General features: G+C 42.2%; 1 protein-coding gene across 3 annotated transcripts in view; it reads left to right on the top strand.

Annotated features, from left to right (window-relative positions):
* LOC147677801 (ATP-binding cassette sub-family C member 12-like) overlaps positions 1–17,550 on the top strand; it is a 954,180-nt gene that overhangs the window by 653,015 nt on the left and 283,615 nt on the right. The window lies entirely within an intron of this gene.

The following is a 17,550-nucleotide window of genomic DNA, read 5'->3' as shown; positions in this document are numbered from 1 at the left end:
GGGGCGAACTGTCGTCTGGCCTCCTGCGCCTTCATTGTGAATTCCGGGTACAATGATATCATGGAGCCCTCATACTGTAGGTCTCTTTTTTCTCTGGCCTGCCTCAGGGTAGCATCTCTGTCCCTGTAATTTAGCAATTTTACAATCACCGGGCGTGGTGGGGCTCGCGGAGGAGGCTTAGGTCAGAGTGATTGATGGGCATGTTCCACTACAAAGATTTCAGAGAAGATTTCCCTGGTCAACAGAGCAACCAGTAATGTCTCTATGAAGACCTCCATATTGCCCATTGCAGTACACTCTGGCAGTCCCGTAATGCGTATATTACTTCTCCTTGACCTGGCCTCCAAATCTTCCGCCCTGTCCTGCAGCACGGAAATCGTTTTTGCCAATTGCTTTTGGCCTATATCCACTTCAGATTGCGCCTCTTCCACCTCCGACACCCGCCATTCCGTCAGGTAGCACGCAGCAGACAAAATGGCTGCCGTGAATACAAAATGGAGTCTGCCAAATGTCAAGTTAACAGTTAAAACCAAGATACCGAGATGTCAGGATGTCAAGATATTAAGATATTGAGATGTCTTCTGCTAATGCTTAATCCAATTGCCTGTTAATTTACAACAATTTAATTTGAAAACATTTCAAAATCTTTTAAAATAAAATATAATAATAATAAACAAGTGTTCAAGCAATCTATTTACAATGACATTAATATAATATCTAACTTTTGAAAAAGCCTCAAAAATATTTTTAAAATGATAAAAAAGGGAAGAAATTTTATAAATGCATTTTTGTGAAATAGGTTTACAAATATGTTATAATAAATGTAGTTTTGACATATTTTCTATATTATAAATAATTATTTTAAAATTAGCAATAAAATATTTTTTCATTTCATATAAATTATATATACACATTCAATATAATTATAAACTATTAGAAAAACTATTAATATAACACAATACATTTTAAAATTTGCACTATTATTATGCCTCACATTAAAATAGTTAACATTACATTTAAAATAAAATATGAACTTTTAAAAAATTACCCCACCTTATCCCCTGAAAACCGCAAATCTTGCAACAAAAAAATTATGTATACATTATTTTTTCAAATTAATACAACTAAATTTTTTTATTAAAAAAGTCATAATTAATTATCTTAATAAACAAATTTAAAAAGTTAAACATAAATGCAAACACAGTACAATAAAATACATACAAAATAAAACTTACAAATGATAATATAAGCAACGCTGTTTCTAAATCGATATTTAATAAAACAATATTAAAAACAACAGATTAAACAAAATTCGTAAATTTTAAATTTCCATGATCATTTTATTTTTGACATTCCGATATTTTTGACACAATATTTTTGTATCACAATATTTTTTCTCACTATTCTGTCCAAACACCATTTTGCAGATGGCCACAGAGAAAGTAGTTGATTTGTGTGTTCACCTAAAAACTCCAAAATATCCCCAAAAATCCTGCAAGAAAACTCTTCAACCACTAATCTCAAGATTAATAGTTCATATGTTCTTTGTTACTCCTATTAGTTTCCAATGTGATAGCATCCTGGCTACAGGTGTGCTGATAGTCAACAGATTTTGAGCTAGTTCACAAGATAAGTGGGGGTACTGGTCAAGGTGACTTTGCAAATGTTGCAGATGGTTTTGAAGACATTGCAGGGTGTCAAAGGGAGCGTGTGAACTTTCATCAGAATGGGGTCAGGTGATCATATTTCTATGGGCCTTCAATGAGAAATGTTGCAACAAGTGGCGCCATATTGGAATGTAGGTGGCCACGGGGCAAGGGGTTATACTACCCAGATGCAAGAGTGCAAAGCCTTGAACAGCAGTTCTAAGGGTTCCTTCTGGAAGAAACCATTCCAGTTTCTTTTGAAGAAAGAGGTGATACCCACTTGGTGATAGATTTAATTTTTACAAACATGATTTAGGTGTCATAATTACATACCTGGACATTGGTGGAGTATGGTTGGTTCCTGCCATAAATTGTCAGGTTAGAGGAGAAAAAGCAGTCATTTTATTAATATTCCCATAAATTGTGTTATCATTTGAAGTTGAGTATTATATTATGGGCTCCTTACTGTATCTTCAACACATGGATACATCTAGATCCAAGTTTATTTTTATAGTTATGTCTGTTGCTTATTCTATGAAAATGCAATGTTGGAAAATTGTAGGTGGTTACACTGTGAGACAGGATTGCTGAAAAGGACAAAGTTAAACAGTCTGCTAGGCTGCCAACCCCAGCAAGACAGGGCCTTTGGCTGGTCATAGTGGGAGTTAGACAGGGTCTTGCCATTGGTCTTTGACGGTTGTTTTTTTTAAACATGTTTTATTAGATTATTTCAGTTTTCAACCCATCAATTATAACATTTTGCAGTCATACAAATATGGTAGTACATTGAAGTCATCATACAGTGTACGTGCAATATCATCAACAATAAGTGTACGACATAGGAATACAACTAGCCCATCCCTCCCTCCCTTCCCCAACTTCGTCTGGCACCAACCATTCATAGCGCATATGGCAATGTGTTCCCACGTCTACTCCAGACTACACATAGGCATTCAAAGCGTATGTATGCACCCTATGGAGTAGGGTTCACAAACAATGGAAGTCCCTAAACATGGAAACTAGAAAACAGGGGCTAGGTGATTAAACAATTGTTACGTCCGAGCCATCAGCACAGGTGGTGGTGCCAAGGCCCTGAATGATTCCAGGATACTATCCCAGTCTAAAGAGATAACTCTTTTGCGCAATCCCCGGGCTTCCTCCCGGCAGATGGCAGCACTCTCTGCTCCACCCCATCTCACTATTTCCCCATGCCAGCAGGAAAGCTGGGGGGTGTAGTCGATTTCCACCGCATTGTAATGGAGCGTTTAGCCAGAAGCAAAGGCAGGTCTACAAACCGAAGTTGCACTTTCTGCGACTTAGGGCGTTGTATCAGTCCCAAAAGACACACTGCAGGCGTGTCTGGAACGGGGATCTCAACCGCAGTTGTACGCAAGGACAGTAATTCCGACCAATAAGGGGTAAGCACTGGGCAGTGCTAAAGCATGTGTAGCAAGTCAGCATCCTCTAATTTGCATCTAGGACAGCAGTGTTGTGTTATTGGAAAAATACGTTGCAAGCGGTGCGGGGTAAGATACGCTCTGTGCAAAACCGTATATTGGATGAATTTTAATTTGGCGTTCCGTGGAATTCTCCTAGAATATTCCAAAGCTCTGTCTCAGTCCCTATCTGTCAAGTCTGTCCCCAGGTCTGCAGACCATTTATTATGTAGGTCCGTTAGTGGGATTCTAGTGTGGGTGGTAATGCCTTTGTAAAGCCATTTGGTAAGGTGGGGGCCGTCACCCATCAGGTAGGTCATGAAGACCATTTCGTGGCGTGGGGTTTCCTCCCTGTGCGGGGCCCAGTGTTTCTTCATGTATTGCACGAGTGCAGCATGCAATAGGTACAATGCATCCGTGACACCCTGACGACGTGCAAAATTACCATGGTCCATGAGTGTGCCATCGTCAAATAGGTCACCCACTGTGGTCACTCCACCGCCATTCAAGGAAGCAATCATCGTTTGATAAGCAGGCCAGTGGGTGTAGGGATCCCAAGAAGTGGTGCAATGTTGGAGTAGGCAAGGCAGCAACGCGTGTAGTGAGTGGCTTTTTTTCAATAAGTAAGCGCTGTGTGCAAGAGCAGCGGGGTATCTGCCGGGATCCTAGCTCGCGGGAGCAGAAGTGTGTGGAGCCGCCCTCGTCTACATCAGCAGGGAAAAAATCTATTTCCTGTAAGTTGCACCCTGTCAGCCAGTAAGATAACCATTGCAGTTGGCTCGTATAGCAGTATGCTCAGATGTCTGGGGCACCCAGCCCGCCCTTATCAGTGTCTAATTGTAACTTGGTCAGCCCAACCTTGTGGCGGCCATTACCCCAGAACAAAGCGGAGTGTGTAGTGTTCAGGGAGTTGAGCATCGGGGTCGGGATCACAACCGGTAAGTTGGTAAAAATATATAAAAGCTGGGGCAGGACTCCCATTTTCGAGATCGCTACTCGGCTCATCACCGAGAGTGGTAGGGAGGACCAGAAACTGACCTGGGAGTGGAGCAAACATATAGCCTTGCCCAGATTACCCTCAATGAGGTCTGGCGCTGATCTGTAAATCTGTATGCCTAAATATCTAAAAGGGTTTGCAGCGACAGTTAAGAAATGGGGGCCGAACTGAACCGTCTCTGGGCTATCCCCCTGCCTGAAATAGAAGGCATAAGACTTACTGTCATTGATTTTAAGGCCCAAAAGCAGCGCGAAAGAATAAAACATGCTCGGGACGGGTGAGAGAGAGGCGAGAGAGAGGCGAGGTCATCAGGGTACAGAATAATGTCATCCGCATATGCAGAAATGACATGTGTCGTCTGCCCCAGGCGGATCCCCTGTTGCGTCGCCGATAGCAGCACCCTCAGGGCTAAAGGCTCCAGGGCTAGCACAAAAAGCAGGGGGGATAGGGGGCATCCCTGGTGAGTGCCTTTACCAACCGGGTACTCCTTTCAGAAGTGCCGTCCCATGCGGGCCTGTGCTGTGGGGTCCGTATATAAAAAGCCTCACCCACTTTAAATAGTCTGGGGGTATACCAAAGCGTTCTAGTACTTGGAAAATGTAATCCCACCGGAGCGTGTCAAATGCCTGTCTCAAATCTAGGGTGACACATCCAGCGTTGGCTCTATCCTGGGGGGGTGGCTGCCATGACGTGATACAACCTCCTGATATTTAAGCGAGGTGCACTGCGCTGGCACAAATCTGCATTGGTCTGGGTGAATGAGCTTGTGCACATATGGGAGCAGGCGGCTAGCAAGCACCTTACTCAATATTTTATATTCGGTGGTGAGTAGGGACAATGAGCTGTATCCGGACAGGTCCGTCGATGAACGTCCTGCTTTGGGGATAGATTCTACCAGTGCCTGTCTAGTAGATTGGGGCAGTGACCCTAAGGACAGCGCAGCTTTGTATAAGCTCTCTAGTTGCGGCACTAGAATGTCCGAAAAAGTGGCAAAGAAATTGGCCAGGAGGCTGTCCAAGCCTGGGGCCTTATTCTGGGGTAGGGCCCTGATGGTCGCCTTAATTTCCGTCCTTGTAATAGGGCCAGAGAGAGCATCCTGCACCAATTTGTCCAACTGTGGGAACTGTACATCAGCTAAAAAGGCGTAAAGAGCCTCTTCCACCAGTGGGGGGTGACCGGTATATGGCCTGATAGTAGTCACTGAAGGCCGCATTAATGTCCTGTTGCGTATTTACTGTGTCCCCCCCCGGCTAGTGATAATCCCATGGATCGGAGAATGTGGGGGTTCATCCCTGAGTATGTGTGCTAATACCGGGCCCGCCTTGTCCGTGTAAGCGTGTTTCATGTGCGTATAGGCGGTATAGTCTATGTGCCTAAGTGTGTCTAGCAGCTCTGCATGTTGTATTCGGGTATCTTGTAGAAGCGTTCCCTTTGTGGGGTCAATCGCTCCAGCCTGTTCGAGACTATTTAGAGAGTTTTCCACCTCTTTCAAGTTATTATGTAGTTCCTGTCACACCTCTGCTGTTGTGCTGATAGCTATCCCCCTGATCATCATCTTGAATGCATCCCACCTGTGGTGTGGGTGCAGTACCAGTGTTCTCAGCTAAGTAATTGTATATGCCAGTCGCCAGCGCCTCCCGGAAGACTGGGTCCTCAAGCATAAGGGGCCATAATTTCCAGTTAGGAACTGGAGTTGGGATTCTGCCCCAACTGAGGGAGACCTCCAATGGGTTATGGTTAGAAAGAGTTTTACCCAAATATGTTGCATGTGTCACTTGGGTTGTAATGGGGTTGGAGAAAAAGATCCTATCTATGCGAGTATGAAGTTGGTGCGGGTGGTAAAAAAATGAATATTCCCTACTGGTGGGGTTTTTCAAACGCCAGACATCACCCAGGCCCCAGCCCTCAGCCCAGCTGCATATTGCCTCCGCTTGTCGAACAGTGTTTGCTCCTCCAAAGGGGGATGGGATCTATCAATAGATGGATCCATTACAGCTTCATAATCCCCTCCCAGTATCCACGGGCATTCAGCCCAAGGCGCCAGGACCGGATTGAGGCTTAAGAGGTATGTATCCTGTTCGAAGTTGGGCAAATATATGCTGCCAAGGACAATCTGTGCACCATCCAGTGTGCCCCTCACCAAGACATACCTGCCCATTGGATCCACCCGTTGCTCCAGCGCCTCAAAGGGGACCCCATTCCTGACCCATATGGATGCGCCCCTCGCAAATGCAGAATATGACGTGGAAAAAATCTGACCTCTCCATTTTATGCGAAGCTTAGTCGCTTTGGCTGCTGTCAGATGGGACTCTTGTGGAAATACTATGTGCGCATGCCGCCTGTTCAAATGTGCATGTACTCTGTGCCATTTGTGGATTAACCCCAGTCCCCTGAGGTTCCAGGTAATAACGTTGTAGCTATCCTGCATTGATATCTAAGGTGTATTACAACATAGCGCCTGCGCAGTAAAGTGGGAGCAGCAGTGTATCGGTAGGCGCAAGTGGTGGGCCAGAATCGAAAAGTGACAGAACTCCCATCTACAATACTCGGGCCAGATTGTCCACAACCTTAGAGGATCGAGGAACCTTGCTTAAACTCCCACAAGGTTCACAAGCCTTGTTCCAGCACTATGAATAATAAAGGCGGACTGGGCTGGGAAACAGACAACTGTTGATCTTTGGAGTAAGTGTGACAATAAGATCATGTTCCTGCTATGGACCCGAGTTCGGGAAAATTCTGGTGAACTCGGAAAGTGGCCACCTCGCCTTAACTGTTGGAAAAGGTGAATCGGAGACTCTCCGTTTATTGTATGATATCTACACCCTAGTTAAATAAAGGGATCCATACCCTAATGAAGGCCAGTGTGACCCAGGTGGGCATGTAGGATTGGTCGAAACATGTTGGTTCCTGCAGTGTGGATATAGGGGTACTTATTTTCCTAGAGTATCCCAACTATTACACTTTTTGATTCTATCAAGGGGAACCAGGATTAAAGGTAAACTTTTGGCATCCCCCTAGAAAGTTTTACCTTTACTTATCTGCACTTCCTGATTCCTGCTCGAAGCAACATCTTTTCCCTTTTTTGTTTTTCTTTTCTATTTTATCTCCCTCACCACTCTTCATCCAAGAAAAAATGTTGCACTCCGTCCAGTGTGTTGGTCTGCACCTGGACGTTTGATGTGGCCCTATGACGAAGCATGACACTGCAAAGTGTGTGAGGGCAGTATTAAGACAAGTCTTTTCTTTCCCCCTCTTGCTTACCTCACACTAATGATTCTTGGCTCTCTTTACCACCTGTATGGGCAACTAAGGGATTTATTTTTTCCAGTTACTTTTTGTTTTTTTAGATAGCTAGTCCTTATCTCTTGAGTGAGTTTTCAATATTAAAGGGGGCCAAAAAATGTTTAGGAGCCCTTGTCGCAGGGTCTGCTGTCCTAAAGCCATGGGTCAGAGTTTCAAAACTTACCTGTCTACAAATCACCTCCTGGTCTGCTAACCTCACTACAAAATCTCATTGGTCCTCTTCAACTTCAACCATGAGCCTATTGGATGCGACCCCTGGACAAGTATGGCTCCTTAAATATTTTAGTAGAACTTGGCAATCTAGCCCTGCATCCTTTAATGGCAGCCATAACATCTTTTTCAGAATTGAGGCCAGCCAAACAAAGCTTTCTCATTCAAGGTCCCAGTTTTGAGTCAACATACCTGAAATGAATGATGGCAGAATGAATGTCCCTAAATACTTCGAATATACTGCCAAATTATATATGCAGTAGAAGGAGTAAATATAATTTTTATCTCTAAACAACCAATGTTGAAAGTTGACTAATGCATCTGCAGTTCACTAATATATCTGCTACTATACTTTGGTAAATTTTCAGTGTGTGATGTGGAGGATGTGGGTGGGTTGGCGTATGATGTTGGTTGTGTGATGCATTATGGTGGTTTTGTTGACATATAATGACGTTGGTTTAGATGCAGGATTGCTCATTTCTGATGTTGATTGTGTTCACATATGGTGGGTGTGTCAATGTATGATAATGAATGGGTCTACCCCTGATCATGGTTGTGTGGATACATGATGGTAGTTATAATGGCATATGATATTGGTTGTATGGCATTGGTTATATGATGATGAGGAAGACAGCTGACATATGACTGGTGGGTGGATGTATGGTGGTGGGCCTGTTCCCATATGATAGTGGGTATATTGGTATGTGATGCTTGCTGTGTTAAGTATGATGGAGGTTATATAAATGTATTTGGCTGTGGCTGTAATGGTGTTGGTGGTGTTAATGGTGGTTGTGGCAATGTCAATAGTGATCTCAGTAACAGCAATGGTGATGGCAGTCGTAGTTGTGGTAATTGGTGGTTATGGAAATGTTGGTGATAACATTATTGTTGGCAATGGTTATAACGCTGGTTGTCATGATAATGGTGGTAGTGCTGTTAGTTAAGGTCATAGTGATGGTAGTTCTGTAAGGGTAATATGATGGTTTTGGTTGTAATGTCAATGGTTGTGATAACCGTGCTTGTTAGAACCTGGATTATTATATGGGGAAGGTGACTATGCACCTCAAGGAATAATCCTAGACCATGTCAGGGTGAACCTCTAAAGTCTGACATGATTACCTTAGAGGTGATGTTTAAAGTATATATGCAGTACCAAACCAGTACTAAGGTTAAAATGCAACACAATATAAATTCCGAAACAAATTTTAAAACTAGAGTAAAATCTAATCAACACAATGACACAATGACACCAAAATAACAAACATCAAAAAGGGGGAATCAGATTTAATATTTTTAACATTTGTGATTAGGAATAGCACCAAAAAGCATAAAGGGGCAGATTTCGAGGTCAGGCGGAATTGTGTCGACCCAACACTGACTCGTGCCTGGGACCGACAGACCTCCTGTCGGCGTCCCGACCACCTCATTAAGTTGCAACCGATCTCTGTTAGGTGGCATTCCAGAATTTCCCTATGGGAGCATGCATTATGGCTGTAAACCAGCAATCATACATGCTCCCATAGGGAAATGGGAGGTGCAGTTCATCCCTGCACCCCTTGGCAGGCACCTTGGTACAGGGATCAACAGTGCCTCCTGTTGGGGGCCCCAAGCATGCTTTCTGACGTGGTTTCCATGTCAGACAGGCCAGCATGGACACCATGCTGTAAACTGTAGCGTAATCGCAAGGGTGGAAAGGCCCGCCCTTGAGTTTACTTGCCAGATTCTGACTGGCCGACGGGCTCCTAGAGCCCATTGGAAGCCAGGTGGAATGATCGGCCTGTCTCCTTTCCGACCGCCTATATCATAATTAGGCAGTCAAAATGAATCAGAGTAACCGATTACGGTGCAGCCCTGAAGGCTCTGACCACCAGGTGGAGCCTATGGGTTGCATTGTAATTGACCCCATAGTTCCACTGATAGTCAATGGCTGCAGTAGAATGGAACCTAAGAGCAATTTGCCACTGACTGCGTAAGAACACATGCCAGTTAGACCTACCAGGTTCATTTTGGTCAAAAGATTTTACCTTTTGACTTTAAACCTTAGGTCCCAATCCACTACAGAAGCACACTTCTAAATCCCACCTAGGACCTCAGGGGAGCCACTTAGAAATTCAAATGGTGTCACTGGTCATTTCAGTAGTTGCCAGAAAAGTCCTCTTTAAGCTTGATGTGTCCTTATAGCTTTAACAAGAGGGCAACCTTATGGCCCTGTTAGTCCACCTCATTGTCCAGGGTACAAGAGGGAGCAGATCCGTCCTTCTGGGCTCATCGTAGGTCTCAGATAGCAGATTAAGTACTCTTACTCTTCTAATCTTCCCCATTTCTACAGTGTTCAGAGGAGTACTGGGGAGGCCACTTATAAGCCTGGCAAAAATTTGTGGATGATGAGTAACTTCTGACTCCTCCTTAACTAAAGAGGTGAAACTTCCCATGGGTTACCCTACCCACTTTTGCAGCAGTTCCTGAGTGCTGACGTCAAGCAATATCACAATGCCCCTCTGTCCCTAAGTCAATGATGGTGAAACCCTTCTCCCCTTGTGCAGAGCGAGCGTGTATGCCCACCGAAGGGAAATAAGTAGCCCCTCCTCTGTTGCTAACCAGTTCTGGAGGAAGCTATCATCCCACTTGAAATGGTACCTTCCTGACCGGGTGAGCAAAATAAGGAGCCTGTCAAGGTGTCATCTGAATTCTGCCTGTCACAGGAGAGGACCCTTTGATGTAAATTATGTTCCTGAGCACTGCTCAGATGTTTATTCTGTCATAGGAAAAGAAGATACCTCTCCATATCCAGGCCTTTGTTTTCTCTCGGGGAGCGGGCTTCACACCTCATTCAGGGCTTGAACACTCAGAGGGCTGCAGCTGGAGGCTAATGAGGAGCCTGTCAAGGTGTCATCTGACATCTGCCTGTCACAGGAGAGGACCCTTTGATGTAAATTATGTTCCTGAGCACTGCTCAGATGTTTATTCTGTCATAGGAAAAGAAGATACCTCTCCATATCCAGGCCTTGGTTTTCTCTCGGGGAGCGGGCTTCACACCTCATTCAGGGCTTGAACACCCAGAGGGCTGCAGCTGGAGGCTAATGCACATTAGTCCCCAGAGGCTTTAGGCAGGGAGAGGTAACTTTCTTCAAGTACCTTTTCCCTAAAAGGTATTAAAAATCCAACTTCACTACTGAGTTAGGTTTTTAATTAATATTACAAAGAGTTAAAAAAGTATGTTTCTAGTGATTTCCTAGACAACACTAGTCTTATTAAATTTCATGGAGTATCGTGTTTTTTATGGAACAACCAGCCTTGCTACAGTGAAAATAGTTTTTAGGCACAAGTCACTATAAGGACATGTTTAATACATGTTTAATATTACATTGCTACATAGGAGATGTGCCCTGCCTCATGGATGATAAGGCCTACTTAGGGATGATTTATTAGTATTTAAATGGAAGGTTTAGACCAGTCAAAAGCGTTTGTTTTGACAGGTCGAACTGCAGTTTTGAAACTGCTCCAGTGAGGCTACATTGTAAGTCTGAAGCCAGGTTTGCACTGTCACTACAATGGCTGGCACAATACGGTGCTGTAATCCACTAGTGGCATTTATCTTAAATTCTATTGGTACACTTTGTACCATACACTAGGGACTTGTAGGCAAATGAAATGTACTAATTAGGAATATGTCAATCTGACCATGTTTAAATAGGGATCATAGACATTTACTACTAGCTAGCTGTGTAAAGTACACATAGTTCTAAAAGTGAAAAATGTCGGGTGCCAACACAGAAATTGTAGATTTCCTACAGTGGTGGTGATAGCAATCTGGCGGTAATGGTGGTGCTAATGGAAGTGATGGTATTGTGTTGGTGGCTAATGGTGGTGATGAAAATAATGGTGGTGGTAATAGTTGTGGTAATTGTGGAGGTAACTTTGGGAATGGTGATGTTATGTGGTAATTGGGGTTTAATGGTGATGCTTGTGATAGTAGGTTGTTATTGTAGTAGTATTGGCGGTAGTAGTGATTGAGATGATGCTAGTAATGATGTTTTAGGTAATGGTGGTAGCGGTAATTTCTACGGTGTTGATATGGGTAGTGGTGGTCAAAGTGGCAGTAATGATGTAATGGTTGTGGTAATGACAATGGCTGTACTGTCGGTGGTAATGGTGGCATAATAGTGATCGTTGGACAGTATCAATAATGTTTGTCTTGGTAATGGTGGTGGTGGTAATGGTGAGGTTGGGAATGGTGATGTAATCATGGAGATAGTAATAATGTGAAGGGTGTAATGGTGGTCATAATTGTGCTGATGGCAGTGGTATGGGGGCTTGTGGTAATAATGGTGGTGAAGGCGCTATTAACTGTGGTGATGTTAGTGGCAATATTGGTCATGGTAAAATAATGAGATTTATGGTAGTAATTGTGGTCATTGTTGTGGTAATAGTGGTGGTAGTAATGATGATAATGGTAGTGGTAATGATTGTGCTGTTCGTAATAACACTGATGATGTTTCGATAAATGGTAATGGAACTAATGGTGGTCGCGTAATGGTGTTGACAGTAATGGTGGTGTTAATAGCAGTTTCAGTATGATGGTGCAGTTCAACCCATACCTAGGGAAGGCAAAATTATTGAGATGTCTAATGTTGTATCTCCAGGGGAAGGGGGGAGGGTATTTTAAACTCCTGCCCAGAACATTTTAATTTTCTCCTTAGTCTTCATGAACTTCTGGCCAAATATTCTTTTTTGAATTGTTCCTCTGGATTGGTGGGATACCCCAATCCGTAGCCTCAAACTTTTTCAAATCTCCCCATATGTTGGCAAACACGAAGAGAGATTTAAAACAAAAACATATCTGGGGATGTAATGAATAGCTTTAATGGTCATTAGATACCCCACCACCTGCTTTGACCAAGGGCAAAGAGTTTTTTTTTTTTAAATTACCACCCTCTTGTTGCCCAAGGATGGGAGTCGTGTGTGGCCTTATGCTCCTACCTTGTTCAAAGGCAGAAAGAGTTGGTCAACTTAGCTAGTCTAAATTGTCGATGGGCAAAGGTAGTATGAGTTCCCATGACCCCTAACTTTGCTTTAGAATGGGGGCTCATAAAAAAGTGCACAGTGAAAGAGGATGCGATATATAACCCACCTCTACACATTGTTTACAAACATGGACCATTGACATTTGGCAGCTGGCTCACTCCTCCGTACTCTTCTTGCTGTGAAGGAGCAAAACAGCTGCCACCCACCATTGTGCCCAGTTGTGAACAGGGCGGAGGGTCTGGTATCAGTTGGCCTGAGTATGGAGCCCCTTGCATGGGCAATCCCTGCACAAGAAAATGTGGCATTTCCCTCCCTTGACTTTGAGCAAGTGAGCCACGCTTGTCCAGTGTAAGGAGTGTAGGACGATTCTACTCTCACGCTTTAGCATAGTGAGGCGTTAATGGGGCATTATTCCCCATCCACTTATTCCCCGTCATCACTCTTGAGTACAGTGAGGGAAGGTTCTTTTAAAAATAAATCAAATGCGTGACCCTTAATTGAGTGACGTCCCCTGGTCACAGCGTAATGCCCATGAATTGGGTTGTAAAGTTCCACAAAAGTTTTCAAAAAAGTTTAAATTTCTTCAAACATCTTTATTTTCATTGTTTCCAAAGTCATTTTTTCAAAACAAATAATCCAGCCTTCTGGAAAATTATTAGGGCGTCCAATGCATTTCGGCTATGCAATAGCCTTCATCAGGGACTGGATTCTACAAATTAAATAATCACATGTAAGGATATAGCAGGGACTCAAATGTCAAATTCACAACTGTTAGATTGGTAAAGTCTCAAAAACGGTACATAATGTTAACTCATAAATGTCACCCCGTAGATCGAAGAGAAAACTAATACAAAAACTACAATTGGGGTTAAGTTAAAAACTCAAAGCAAGTTGTGTTAAGACACCTCCACCAGATATTATAGCGAGAATAAGCCATGCACACATAGTAGAAAAAGACGGTCCGAGCGTAGTCACAAGAGAAACCCTTTGCATAAATTTAGTTCTAAACCATAAAGAGAAAAGTATACACCCGCAGAAAAAAGTATACACCCGCTTACCGGTTAGACTGAAAGAAAACTCCTACACGCCATTTGCGGAAGTAGATTTCCGAAACAGGTGCGAGGCAAGCGGGTAAGCGGGTAAGCGGGTGTATACTTTTTTCTGCGGGTGTATACTTTTCTCTTTATGGTTTAGAACTAAATTTATGCAAAGGGTTTCTCTTGTAACTACGCTCGGACCGTCTTTTTCTACTATGTGTGCATGGCTTATTCTCGCTATAATATCTGGTGGAGGTGTCTTAACACAACTTGCTTTGAGTTTTTAACTTAACCCCAATTGTAGTTTTTGTATTAGTTTTCTCTTCGATCTACGGGGTGACATTTATGAGTTAACATTATGTACCGTTTCTGAGACTTTACCAATCTAACAGTTGTGAATTTGACATTTGAGTCCCTGCTATATCCTTACATGTGATTATTTAATTTGTAGAATCCAGTCCCTGATGAAGGCTATTGCATAGCCGAAATGCATTGGACGCCCTAATAATTTTCCAGAAGGCTGGATTATTCGTTATGAAAAAATGACTTTGGAAACAATGAAAATAAAGATGTTTGAAGAAATGTAAGCTTTTTTGAAAACTTTTGTGGAACTTTACAACCCAATTCATGGGCATTACACTGTGACCAGGGGACGTCACTCAATTAAGGGTCACACATTTGATTTATTGTTCTTGTACTCTGAAGGAGAGTACACCCTGGAGCACGCAACAGCAGTAAATTAAGGGGATCTAAGAGTGCAAGCGTGACAAAACCATTTTTGTCATTTCTTTTAAAAATAAAACACATTCCTGGGCATTTCATGGAGAGATAGAGTTCCCTGAACACCCTTAGGCAACACCAGGGCATTTCCTTGGAAAGCCATCTACACTTGAGCGATGCATGCAGAAGGAAATTCCTTCATGCTTGTAGTTGGGCAAGGCAAGGAGGGTTATATATAGCTGCCAACTTACTCTACCTGCCTGTTTTTCACCCAAGCCTCTTCCTAGTCTGGTCAGGCAGGTCAGAGAGAGATATGGACAGTTGGCTCCAATAAATCAAAGCAGGTGAAAGGCAACTCACATATGTTCTAATTCCTGAATTCTTGGATTGAGTAACAAGAAATACCTAAACCGAGAAGAAGCAGAGAGGACAGACGAAAAGACCTTGACCACATGAGTAAAGGTCACTAGCTGGCCATGAAGTAAATCAGAGAGAACATTTGGAGGAAGTTCAATGCATGCACGATAAATGAATATTAAATGTATAACCAGTTAAAACAAGTTTTGGTATATTATGAACTGAAATATTAAGACCATATAATATGTAAACAGAAGAATGAACATAAGTTTGGAGAGGATGAAGACCATGTTATCGAAGATCTTGAACCAAAAGCAGCGGTAATGTAGAAGTGATAGGACAAATTTCAGAATAAGAGTTTTTAATAGAAAAGGGAGAACAAATTATTGGTATAATATAGACAAAGTCTATATGTGTTGGCCTGAGTTATGGGTGGGGAGCATCAAAAGAAGACTGGAAGAATAGACAGGAGACACAAACATGACTCAGACAGGGAAAGCATAGTACTTCAGCTTTTGAGGAGCTTAAATAGAGAAAATGAAAAGCCATCCAAGATTCAATAGAAGGGAACCAATCTGAGTGGCCAGTATCATTAGAAACACTTGGGCCTCAATGCGAGTTCAGTGGTCTTACCAACATATACCGCCCTGGTGGTTGTCCTAAGGAATATATGACGTTAGAACGCAAACAATTACAATGCAAGCTTTTGCAATGCAGTATTTACATTGCAACTATCATTACATCGCATGTTTTTACAACGCATGCCATTACAATGCATTTTTAAGGACTACCATTACAACGCATTCCATTACAATGCATACCAGTACAGAGCATACCATTACAACACATAATACTTTTAGTGCAACAGTAGGGAAAGTGTTGGATAGTGTAGGGGTAAAAATGACTATTCCCACTCCAGTGAGTGCCACAGTAGGGAAGTGTTGGATAGCGTAGGGGTAAACATGACAATTCCCACTCCAGTGAGTGCAACAGTAGGGAAAGTGTTGGATAGTGTAGGGGTAAAAATTACTCTTTCAAACTACCCCAAAACCCATATCAACCCTAAAACCTAAAAATCTCCATTACTTACCTTATAATGCGTTGTAATGGCATATGTTGTAATGGTATTCGTTGTAATAGGATGAGTTGTAGTGACATGCATTGTAATGGCATGCATTTTAATGGCATGCGATGTAAAGGGAGTTGCGTTGTAACAGGTGTGTTGTAAAAGCAATGTGATGTAATGACTGTGTTGTAATAGATATTTCCCGGTTCTAAGTATTACAGTGTCACTACTGGGCCAGCAGCTGTGTTTCTGATGGTGGGGAATATTATTTCATATGTGTCGATGCAGGTGTGTATATTTTGACTGCACAAGTGTTAAATGTACACATGAAAAAATACCTTTTACCAGTACTTTCCCATTGCTGGAATCCGGTCCATATGTGCCTAATCCAGCCAATGGGTAAATGCTGCAAAATTAACTTACCTTGATTTCGGCGCTAACAGGTTCATTTTGTTTGGGGTCAAGATGTTGCTGTGAAGGGAAGCCCTGGAGGAAGGGAGGAGATTGGAGGGCCGAAAAGAAAATGGGTTAATATGCACCCAAATTCTTTCAATTTCTACGACTCGAAGCAGGTGATCTTCCCGCCACAGTCGGCTCCATGGAAAGCCAACTTGTAATTCAGACGGCAGTGGACTTGTCTGTGATGCCCTCTGGCATCTGCTTTCCCCATGCTGCCTTTAAGGTGGTCGGTGAATGGCTGGCGGTGGTGGCGTTGCTCCGGTGTTTATTTGTTCTGCAAATGATCAACAATGTAATACGGCATGATGACCACCAACTAGATGGAGGGGGTTCCGACAAGATTTTGATGGCACTTCCCTTCCTGCTAAACTCATAATCAGACCCTTAATATTGGGAAAGAAAAAATAAACTGAGCTATCATCTGCATAACAATGCACATGGAAAACACATGAAGAGATGACAGAAAACATTGGAATAGTATAAAAATTAAACAGTTCTAGACAAGCATTGTGTGGTGCAACGATATCATCTTATCAAAATATGGTTCCCCAAATATTGTTTCTTCTTTTTATATATATCACAATATCAGAAAATCTACACTCAATAGTGCAATATTTTTGCAAACAATATTTAGGCCAACAATATTTTTGTTATCAATATCTAGTATGCACCTACAACTACAGACCCCAAACATATGCTTGACAAATTAAAACAACTTTTTTAAAATTCACACTGATCTATAATAAAAACAAATAAAAAAGAAAATCCTTTTTGTTTCAGTCAGATCTTGGAACCGAGTTTTCATGTAACTATGTATCTATTATATGTCCAAAAGTGTGTGTATGCATGTGTTATACGAGGATGACACTTTTAAATGCTAAAATTGCAGGTGAATGTTCTGATTTTTCTTCTGCTCTTCATGTGTAGTGCAGTTCATTAGAAAATATCCAAAAACCATTACGCTATTGTTTAAGCCATGTGATACTTGGTCTATCAAAATTTAAACAAATGTGATTTATGATTATTATTATTTGAAAGTTTTTTAAACTACAAGGTATGTATGTGATTGTTTAAATGGGTATATGTTGTAACCAATAATAGTAATAGTGCACAGGTAGAAGAGTGAATCAAAAAGAAAAGGTGAAAAAATCTGAATACCTTCATAATACATTGTGAAATACCTTCAAGACTACATACTGTTTAAATCACACCATATTATAACAGAACCTGTTATAGAGACATCATACAACCTTTAGCATTGGTTTGTTTTAAAAAAGAAAGTTAACCATGTTTA

The sequence above is a fragment of the Lissotriton vulgaris genome, chromosome 12, assembly GCF_964263255.1.
Source record: "Lissotriton vulgaris chromosome 12, aLisVul1.2, whole genome shotgun sequence".
NCBI classification, from domain to species: domain Eukaryota; kingdom Metazoa; phylum Chordata; class Amphibia; order Caudata; family Salamandridae; genus Lissotriton; species Lissotriton vulgaris.
Note: the sequence above shows the minus strand (reverse complement) of the source record. Positions and strands in the feature narration are given on the sequence as shown.